Raw genomic sequence first — 10327 nt, 5'->3', positions numbered from 1 at the left:
TCTGATCCAGCTCTCTGCTGTGGCCTGGGAAAGCAGTGGAAGATGGCCCAACTCCTTGGGCCCCTGCACCCACATGGGAGACCTGGAAGAGGCTCCTGGCTCCTGGCTTCGGATCTGCGCAGCTCCAGCCGTTGCAGCCAATTGGGGAGTGAACCAGCAGGTAGAAAACCTCTATATTTCTCTCTCTCTTTCTCTCTCTCTCTAACTCTGACTTTCAAATCAATAAATAAATCTTTAAAAAAAAAGTTCTATCAACTTTAGGCATGTCCAAGAGATAAAAGCTAAAGGAAGAAACAATCTTCTGGCTTGGGAGGTGGTGGCACCAATAGATTGATGCATCCACTTGTCCTAACAGAAGGCTCCTATAGCACCAGGGTAGCAGCTCAACACTGGCTCCTTATTAGCAGCATGGAGGGCAGAGGAGCATAAGTCATTTGCAGGATGGGTCCTTCTACAGGCTGTTCTGTGAACGACTGACTACAAGCTTCAAGGAGGAGACATTTCCTACAGTTCCGTATTTCTGGGCAACACCTTTTGCTCCTCTAGCCCTTCCAACAATTTTGTCATCTAATTTTGTATATTAGACCCCTCCTAACTTGAACCACCCCAAGCGGCTTTCATTTTTCTAATGGCATAATATTTAATTGGCATTCCTAGAACCAGAAATTGTGCTATGCTGAGAAAATTATTTTTCAGGTAAGGTTTAAAACTTGCAGGACTAACATACCAATTCTCATGAAAAACAAAATGAAACAAAACAAAACCTTTCTTTTTTTTTTTTAAATTTTTGACAGGCAGAGTGGACAGTGAGAGAGAGACAGAGAGAAAGGTCTTCCTTTTGCCGTTGGTTCACCCTCCAATGGCCGCCGCGGTAGCACGCTGCGGCCGGCGCACCGCGCTGTTCCGATAGCAGGAGCCAGGTGCTTCTCCTGGTCTCCCATGGGGTGCAGGACCCAAGCACTTGGGCCATCCTCCACTGCACTCCCTGGCCACAGCAGAGAGCTGGCCTGGAAGAGGGGCAACCGGGACAGGATCGGTGCCCCGACCGGGACTAGAACCCGGTGTGCCGGCGCCGCAAGGCGGAGGATTAGCCTGTTGAGCCACGGCGCCGGCCCAAAACAAAACCTTTTTTAAAGATTTATTTATTTATGGGGCAGGTTAACGCCCTGGCCTGAAGCGCCAGCATTCTATATGGGCGTTGGTTCAAGTCCTGATTGCTCCACTTCCAATCCAGCTCTCTGCCATGGCCTGGGAAAGCAGTAGAAGATGGCCCAAGTCCTTGGGCCCCTGTACCTGCGTGGGAGACCTGGAAGAAGCTCCTGGTTCCTGGCTTTGGATCAGCGCAGCCCCGGCCATTGCAGCCAATTGGGGAGTGAACCAGTGGATGGAAGACCTCTGTCTCTCTCTCTCTCTCTCTCTCTCTCTCTCTCTCTTTGCCTATCCTCTCTCTGTGTAACTCTGACTTTCAAATAAAACTTAAAAATTTTCCATCTGCTGGTTCACTCCCCAAATGGTGGCAATGGCCAGGGCTGAGCCAGGGTGAAGACAGGAGCCAGGAGCTTCTTCTGGGTCTTCCACATGGTGGCAGGGGCCCAAGGAATTGGACCACTCTTCACTGCCTTCCCAGGAACATTAGCAGGGGGCTGGATTGAAAGTGGAGCAGCCAGAACTTGAACCGGTATCCATACGGGATGCCAGCACTGCAGGCAGTGACTTGACCTGCTACACTACAGCACTGGCCCCTGAAAATCTTTATTGAATGTTCCATGCATGGCCCTTTCTTCCTAATCAGAGTACCTGAAATGCAATCTCTCTCCTTTTCCTTTATCATTGAGTATTCACTGATTATCTGTCTCTCGTATTTTGGGCTCCCTGTTGAAGCTCAAGCAAAAGATGATTGTAGAACACTAGCCTAAATTATTACTGACCACAGGCAGATACTTAAAAATTCAATTTCAAAAACCTTTCCTGTTGCAGTTACTAGAGACCAAGAGTTGATAGATGGTTCCTATTCCCTAGACAGTTCTCACCGACCAAAAAATATGTAAGCAAATTATAGGGAATGATAGACACACAACAGAAATACACAGATAGGCACAGATTATACAGAGGAAAGGGTTCCTGACTATGTCCTGGGGGCACTAGGGGAGGTTCTACATAAGAGATTGAAATATAAGCTCAATCTTACAGTAAAAATATTTGTTAGGAAAACAGCATTCCAGAGCAGGGAAGCGGCACTTATAAAGACAGGTGTGGTACTCGTCTCCAAAAGTGGTGCCAACATTCACCCCTCTCTTAGATCCTTTCCCTTTGCATATGAACTGGTCCAGGGCTGAGGAGGCCTGGCAGTTTTCACTTCCTTTTCCTGGAAACATTCTTTTATGAGATGCTCCTTCTTAGAATCCCATCATGTTATAAAAAGTACAAGCCACATGGAGAATCAAGTGCCATACCCCATCGCCCTAGCTAAGATTTCACGTGATAGTCTGTACTAACAGCCATGCAAGCGAGCCCTCATGGGAACTTCACTTCACACAGCATCTTGTGGAGAACCACCCGGGGGAGCCCCTCCAATACTCATTAGTGGGAGAGGTAACAGGATGATTGTTGTTTTACAGTAAGTTTTGAGATGATTCCTTATGCAGTAATATGCAATGACTATTGCATGAGGGAAAGTCTTCTAATGAGTCCTCACTGGACAATACTGGCTGCTTTCCCTTTTGAATGCCCTCCAGTTCTTTCAATAATTTCATTACCTAATTCCTTACATAAATTATTCTTTGCTTGAAATACCTTGAGTTGCTTCTACTTTTCTGTTTATTCATGTGATATGACACTTTTTATCTTGCATTCCTAACACCAGGTAACATGCTAGCATTTCTGGGGCCAGCATTGTAGCTCAGCTTGTTAAACCACCACTTGTGAGGCAAACATCCCATTTTCAGAGCAATGATTCAGGTCCTGACTGCTCTACTTCAGATCCCGCTTCCTCCTAATGCACCCAGGAAGGCAGCAGAAGATAGCCCAAGTACCTGGGCCCCTGCCATGCAAGAGGGAGACCAGGATGCAGTTCCTGGCTCCTGACTTTGGCCTGGGCCAGACCTGGCTATTGATGTCATTTGGGAAATGAACCAGCAACCAGCAGAAGGAAGATCCCTCTCTGTCTCTCTCTCCCTCTTACTCTGCCTTTCAAATTAAAAAAAAAAAGAAAAAAAAAGTTTTCTTATAATTGCAACCCTTTTAGTATTAAAATACTATCTTTCAAAAGTTTTCCTTTGATTTACTTATTTTTTAAAGATTTACTTATTTACCTGCCCTAGATTTTCAGTTTAGGGATGTTCGACCTGTATGTAACAGAGGCATAGGTAATCAGAGAATGGATGACCATGCATGAAGAAATCGGGAAAAACTACATAAGAGCTAAAATTTAAGCTGGATCTTAAGGTATGGTTACAAGTTTGCCAGGTAAAAAAGAGAAAAGGTCATTCCAAAGTGAGTTGGAAGAACATATAAAGATGGTAAAAGAGATGGCACTATTTAGCCTAGCTCTCAGTGCAATTGGGACAGTGTAGAATAGAAGTTGAGGGGCCAGCATCGTGGTGAAGGAGGTTCAGCCATTGCCCGTGATGTCAGCAACCCATACAGGCACCAGTTCATGTCCCACTTTCAATCTAGCTCCTTATAATGTGCTGGGAAAGCAGCAGCAGATGGCCCAAGCGCTTGGGCCCCTGCAGCAATGTGGGAGACCCAGATGAAGCTCCTGGCTCCTGGCTTCAGCCTGGCCCAGCTCTGCCTATTGTGGCCATTTGGGGAGTGAACCCTCTCTCTCTCGCTGTAATTCTGCCTTTCAAATAAAATGAAATGAACCTTTTTTTTTTTTTTGACAGGCAGAGTGGACAGTAGAGGGAGACAAAGAGAAAGGTCTTCCTTTTTGCCACTGGCTCACCCTCCAATGGCCGCCGCGGTAGGCACGCTGCGGCCGGCGCACCGCGCCGCTCCAATGGCAGGAGCCAGGTGCTTCTCCTGGTCTCCCATGGGGTGCAGGGCCCAAGCACTTGGGCCATCCTCCACTGCACTCCCTGGCCACAGCAGAGAGCTGGCCTGGAAGAGGGGCAACCGGGACAGGATTGGTGCCCCAACCGGGACTAGAACCCGGTGTGCCGGCGCCGCAAGGCGGAGGATTAGCCTGTTAAGCCACGGCGCCGGCCAGAAATGAACCTTTTTTTAAAAAAGTCTGATGCCAGGAGAAATTTTTTCTACAGGTTTTCTTTAGTGATTATTTTGACCAAAAGAAAAACTATATAAAGCCTATATAATTAATCAACTTTCTCCTTTCTCTAACAATATTTCATGTTCATGTTCTGCATAACGCTAAGCAAATCATTTAGATACCAGTGGGAAGGAAAATGTAGCTAAAAATATTACCAGATATTAACTCTGCTTGCTAAGAATGAGCTCCATAATTATCTTGCAGTAACACAAAATTTTGCTATCAGGCAGGCTTATAACATTTTAAATCATCTTCGGATAAAGGTATAAAGATTAGGTATAAAGATAAAGGTATAAAGATCCTAGCATTCCCAAAGTACTTTTGGGGGAAAATAATCGAGTGGAAGAAAAACATCCTTAGAATTACTTACACTGAGGTTCAAATTCTGATGTCCTCACTTGCTAGATGCTTTATATTAATTTCTTTGAATCGCAGTTTCCTCATTTTAAAAATAGACATACCAAATCTTGTAAAGACCATTATATGTATGATCGACTTGCATATGCAGATCTAACACTATTAGGCTTAGAAAACATACTCTGCTCTGTATATAATACATCAAATAAATATTTCTGAAATAATACTATCTCTTCATCTCTTAATAATGCTTCTACACCCCACTATACAGGTTCTAAAAGTTTAGTAGTGATATAAATATGAAGTTAATGGAATCTTTTATAGTCATAAAAGAAAAAAAAACTTAATAGAAAGTATTTGCATAATCAGACAATTGATCATTCTGTATATTCCTCCAGCAGTCAGAGGATACTTATATGCCCAAACAAGCATAGTTTTGTCATCTTTTGCTAGATACCTATAATCCTTTCTGATTCAACACCCAGTTCCTAATAAAAATCTCTCAATACTAAAATATATTCTGACAAGTCTCCTTCTATCACTATTACTTCTATATTAGTGACAAGCACTATTCATACAAAATACACAAAGGCAAGAAACTGAAAGGAAACAGCATGGACTATATTATTCTCCAAACTCACTATCCTGTGCATAAGATATGGAGTTTCATAAATAAAACACTGCACATTTTGTCAGTTATTTTTAATGGTAGGTCTGTGATAGCAGTCTACCACCTGGGACTCCCAATACCTACCTCACAGAGGTGATGAGCAAATAAAATAAAATACATAAAGTCATATGCAAAGAGTGGGTCTCTTGTTCATGTCACCTTTATCACACATTATGAATTGCCTTTATATGTGCATTCACTGCTCTCTGTTTCAGTTCTCAGTATATATATTTGTGCACTCAAAATAGCATGCCTATTAGGCACTCAGTTATTTGTATACAAACATGTTCGTTGTAGCATTACTTAAGCAATCAAAACATCTAACAATGGATGAATAGAAAACAAAATGTGATACATAATACAATGGAATATTATTCAACCTCAAAAAAGACAATTCTGGTACATGCTACAATATAATTCTTCAAGACATTATGGTAGGTGAAATAAGTTTGATTCTACTCCAGGAGGTACCTAGAGTAGTCAAATTCAGAGACAGAAAGCAGAATGGTGGTTACCAGAAGCTGAGTAATGGATATAGATTATGTAATGGGGACAGATTTTTCAGCTTGTGAAGATGAAGCACTATGGAGATGCATGGTGATCGTGTAAGCACAACAATGTGAATGGACTCTTAACCATTAAGTTAAGAGGTGAGCATCAGGGCTAGAGCAGTGGTATAATGGGTAAAGTTGCCACCTTCAACATTGGCATCCCATATGGGCACCAGTTCGAGTCCCAGCTGCTTCACTTCCAATCCAGCTCCTTGTTAATGGCTTGGGAAAAGCAGTGGAAGATGGCCCAGGTGTTTGGGCTCCTGTCATCCAAATGGAAGACCCAGATGAAGCTCTTGACTTCTGCCTGGTCCAGTCCTGGCCATTGTGGCCATTTAGGGAGCAAACAAGAGAATGGAAGATCTGTCTTTCCTCCCCTCTCTTTCAAATAAATAAATAAGTCTTTAAAAAAAAAAAAAAAAAAAAGAGGTGGGCTTTTAGCCTACTGGTGAAGAGGCCAGTATACCACATCTTAGTGTCTCCATTCAATTCTTAGTTCCACCTTCCAATTACAGCTTCCTGCCAATACAGACCCTGGGAGGAAGCTGTGGTGGGTCAATTGGACTCCTGTCATCCATGCAGGAGAACAACACACCCAGCTCTCAGCTTTAATTCAAGCCATTGTGGACATTTGGTGAGTGAACTCATGGATGGGAGTTCTCTTTGACTCTCTGCTTTCAAATAAATGTTAAACTGTCTGAAATAGTAACCTTTATAGTATTTATACCTACCCCAATTAAAAAAAAAAACTTTTTTAAATAACACGTTTGTTAAAAGGTACACATAGCTTGAGCTGGTGTTGTGCCACAGTGGGTTAAGCCACCTGTTGTGATACCAGCATCCCATATTCTGAGTGCCCATTTGAGTCCTGGCTACTCTGCTCCCAACCCAGCTCCCTGCTAATGCACCTGGGAAGGTAGCAGAAGATAGTCCAAGTAATTGGACCCCTGAGTCTCCAAGCAGGAGACTCAAGAGTTCTTGGCTCTTGGCTTCAGCCTGACCCACACCTGGCTGTTGTGGCCATTTGGAAAATGAACCAATTAGAAGAACTCTCTTTGTCTTTCCTTACCACTCTGCCTTTCAAATTAAAAAAGCAAAAACAAAACAGATAAATATAGCAATGAGGTAATACTGCTGAGCTGTTTCAAATGGGGCATGTCTAGCTAGCAACAAGGTGACAAACCAACAAGCAGATAGAGATCTATAACGGGACCTGGGCCCAAGCAGGTAGGAATAAGCAGATGTGAAGTCAAAGGTCTCTTGGGGTGGACACTGGGTGTAGTGGTTAAGATGCCACTGGGGACACCTGTACCCCTTATTAGAGTACCTGGTTTGGGAGTCCCTGCAATGTTTCCGATTCCACCTCTAGCTAATGTGCACCAGCAGAGACAACAGATGATGGTTAAGTACTTGGGTCCCTGCCACCCACAGAGAAGACCTGCAATGAGTTCCAGGATCTTGGCTTCAGCCTGGCCCAGCCCCAACTATTGCAGGCATCTGAACCAGTAGATAAAAGATCTCTGTCTCTCTGCCTTTCAAAGAAATAAAAAAATAAAAAATTTGGGGTGAGGGAGAAAGTCTTCTGACTGTCCTAGAAATACACTTACGGGCCAGAGCCACGGCTCATTAGGCTAATCCTCCTCCTGCGGCGCTAGCACCCTGGATTCTAGTCCCTTTCGGGGTGCCGGATTCTGTCCCGGTTGCCCCTCTTCCAGGCCAGCTCTCTGCTATGGCCCGGAAGTGCAGTGGAGGATGGCCCAAGTGCTTGGGCCCTGCACCTGCATGAGAGACCAGGAGAAGCACCTGGCTCCTGCCTTCGGATCAGCGCGGTGCGCCGGCCGCAGCGTGCCGGCCGCAGCGTGCCAGCCGCAGTGGCCATTGGAGGGTGAACCAACGGCAAAGGAAGACCTTTCTCTCTGTCTCTCTCTCACTGTCCACTCTGTCAAAAAAATTTTAAAAAAAAGAAAAAGAAAAAGAAATACACTTACGGCAGAAACTGGTCAAAAGTCAAAAGCTTTGTCCTTTTATCTACTTTCTTTTTTCATTTATTTGGAGGAACAGGATAAGAATCGGTGGTGAAATATTAGGTGAGAGAAAGGTTCTTATGCTTTTTCATACTAGCCAATCCTACTAATAATACTCTGCGCCACAAACAAGGGGAAAATGAAGGGAATGTGCCAGGGTTTGTGGTAAATCTTCTAGGGACAGAGAAGGAAACAAGAAAACCCAAGTAACACCATTGGAAGCCAGTGCTTCTACTATCTGGATTGGATAATGCCATGATGGTCATGGCGATATAAATGAATTGGACAGCCTAATATAATTTAGAGACCTTGAGGAAATATGCGTGTCTAGGTAAGATAACCAAATTTTAAAAACTCAGTTAAAAATTAAACCATCAATTTTCCCATATAATTTATAAACTTTTTCATACTATTTTTAAAGATTTAATTAAGTATTTATTTGAAAGGTAGAATGATGGAGAGACAGACAGAGGGAAAGATAATCTTCCTTCTGCTGGTTCACTCCCCAAATGGTCAAAACAGATGAGATTAGGCCAGGCTGAAATCTGGAGCAAGGAACTCCATCTGGTCTCCCCAAGTGGATGTCGGGAACTCAAGTCCTTGAGCTGTCATCTGCTGCTTCCAGGCACATTAGCAGTGAGCTGGATCAGAGGCAGAGTAGCCAGAACTCTGATATGGAAAGCAGGCATTCCAGGAGGCGGCTCAACTAACTATATCACAATGCTGTGACCCTCAATATACTATTCTCTTTTTTAAAGATTTATTTATTTGAAAGGAAGAGTAACGGGGATGGGGGGAAGAGATCTTCATCCACTGGTTCACTCCCCAGATGGCCTCCACGATTGGGGCTGGGCAAGCTGAAGCAAGAAGCCATGTCTCTTCATGTGGGCCATCTGCTACTTTCCCAGGTGCATTAGCAGGGAGCCAGATCAAAAGCAGAGCAGTAGACTCACCCCAAGATACTATTTATGATTACCTAAAACTTGCCATTTTTTCCTCAGGATCAATAACCTAGTGAGTGTATAATACTAGTCTGTCTACCAAATTTTACTTTCTTCCATATACTAATAACAGACCTGCTACAGAAGCAAAATGGAGAGCCAGTGTTGTGGCATAGCAGGTAAAACTGCTGCCTGCAATGCCAGCATCCCACATGGGTGTTGGCTAGTGTTCCAGGTGCTCCACTTCTGATCCAGTTCCCTAGTGGCCTGGGAAAGCAGCAGTAGATGGCCCAACTGCTTGGGCCCCGGCTACCCATGTGACAGACCTGGAAGCAGCTCCTGGCTCTGTCACGGCCATCTGGGGGAGTGAATCATCAGATGAAGGATGGCCATCTCTCCCTCTCTCTGAAACTCTTTCAAATAAGTAAATTTTTAAAAAAAGTAAAATTAGGTCTACTTTAGGTATTTTGAGAAATTTTGAACGTTCCAAGACACTAGGCTATTAGAGTAACTCACTGTTATGGTATACATTAAAATGGTACGGGAGCAGTACTCGGTGCAGTGGCTAAAATGCTGCTTAGGATATCCGTATTCCATACCAGTATCTGGGTTCCAGCCCTCTCTGTTCCATAGCACAACTTGCTGCTAATGTGCACCTTGGGAGACAGCAGGTGATGATCCAAATACTGGGGTCCCTGCAACCCTTGTGGGAAACCCAGATGAGGTTTAGAGCTCCTGGCTTCCACCTAGCTCAGTACTGGCTGTAGGCATTTGGGGAGTAAACTATCAGAATAAACCCAGGAATAGAGGCAGTCACTAGAAGTTGAAAAGAGCAAGAGAACAGATTCTCCCCTCACAACCTCAAGAAGGAACCAATTCTCCTGATACCTTGGTTTTGGCCTAAGCAAACCCCAAGTAGGGTCAGCAACATTGCAGGCAGAACTGTAAATTTCTTGTTAGAGATGCCACCTGCCTTTACCTCGCCAGCTCTCCTCCCAGGCCAGCCAAGTAATGAAAGTCAACAGAGTGCCTTCCCCTAGGAGGTTCACACCTCCCTTAGGATATACCCCATGTGAAGAGATAGAGCAGAAGCAAAGCAGAAGAGAGAATATCAGACTTAGAAGACAGAGAACAGGAAAGGAAACAGGCAAACCAAAGAAAAGAGGAAATTAGAAATCTAAAAAATATTGTCGGGAATCTACAGGATACTATTAAAAAACCTAACATTCGGATTCTAGGAGTTCCTGAAGGCATGGAGAGGGAGAAAGGATTAGAAGGCATTTTCAGTGAGATACTAGCAGAAAATTTCCCAGGTTTGGAGAAGGACAGAGGCATCTTAGTACAGGAAGCTTATAGAACCCCTAATAAACATGACCAAAAGAGATCCTCACCACGACATCTTGTAATCAAACTCACCACAGTGAAACATAAAGAAAAGATTCTAAAAGGTGCAAGAGAAACGTCAGATTACTCTCAGAGGATCTCCAATTAGACTCACAGCAGAATTCTCATCA

The sequence above is a fragment of the Lepus europaeus genome, chromosome 5 (assembly GCF_033115175.1).
Source record: "Lepus europaeus isolate LE1 chromosome 5, mLepTim1.pri, whole genome shotgun sequence".
NCBI lineage: Eukaryota > Metazoa > Chordata > Mammalia > Lagomorpha > Leporidae > Lepus > Lepus europaeus.
The sequence above is the reverse complement of the archived record's forward strand: the minus strand, read 5'-3'. Positions refer to the sequence as shown.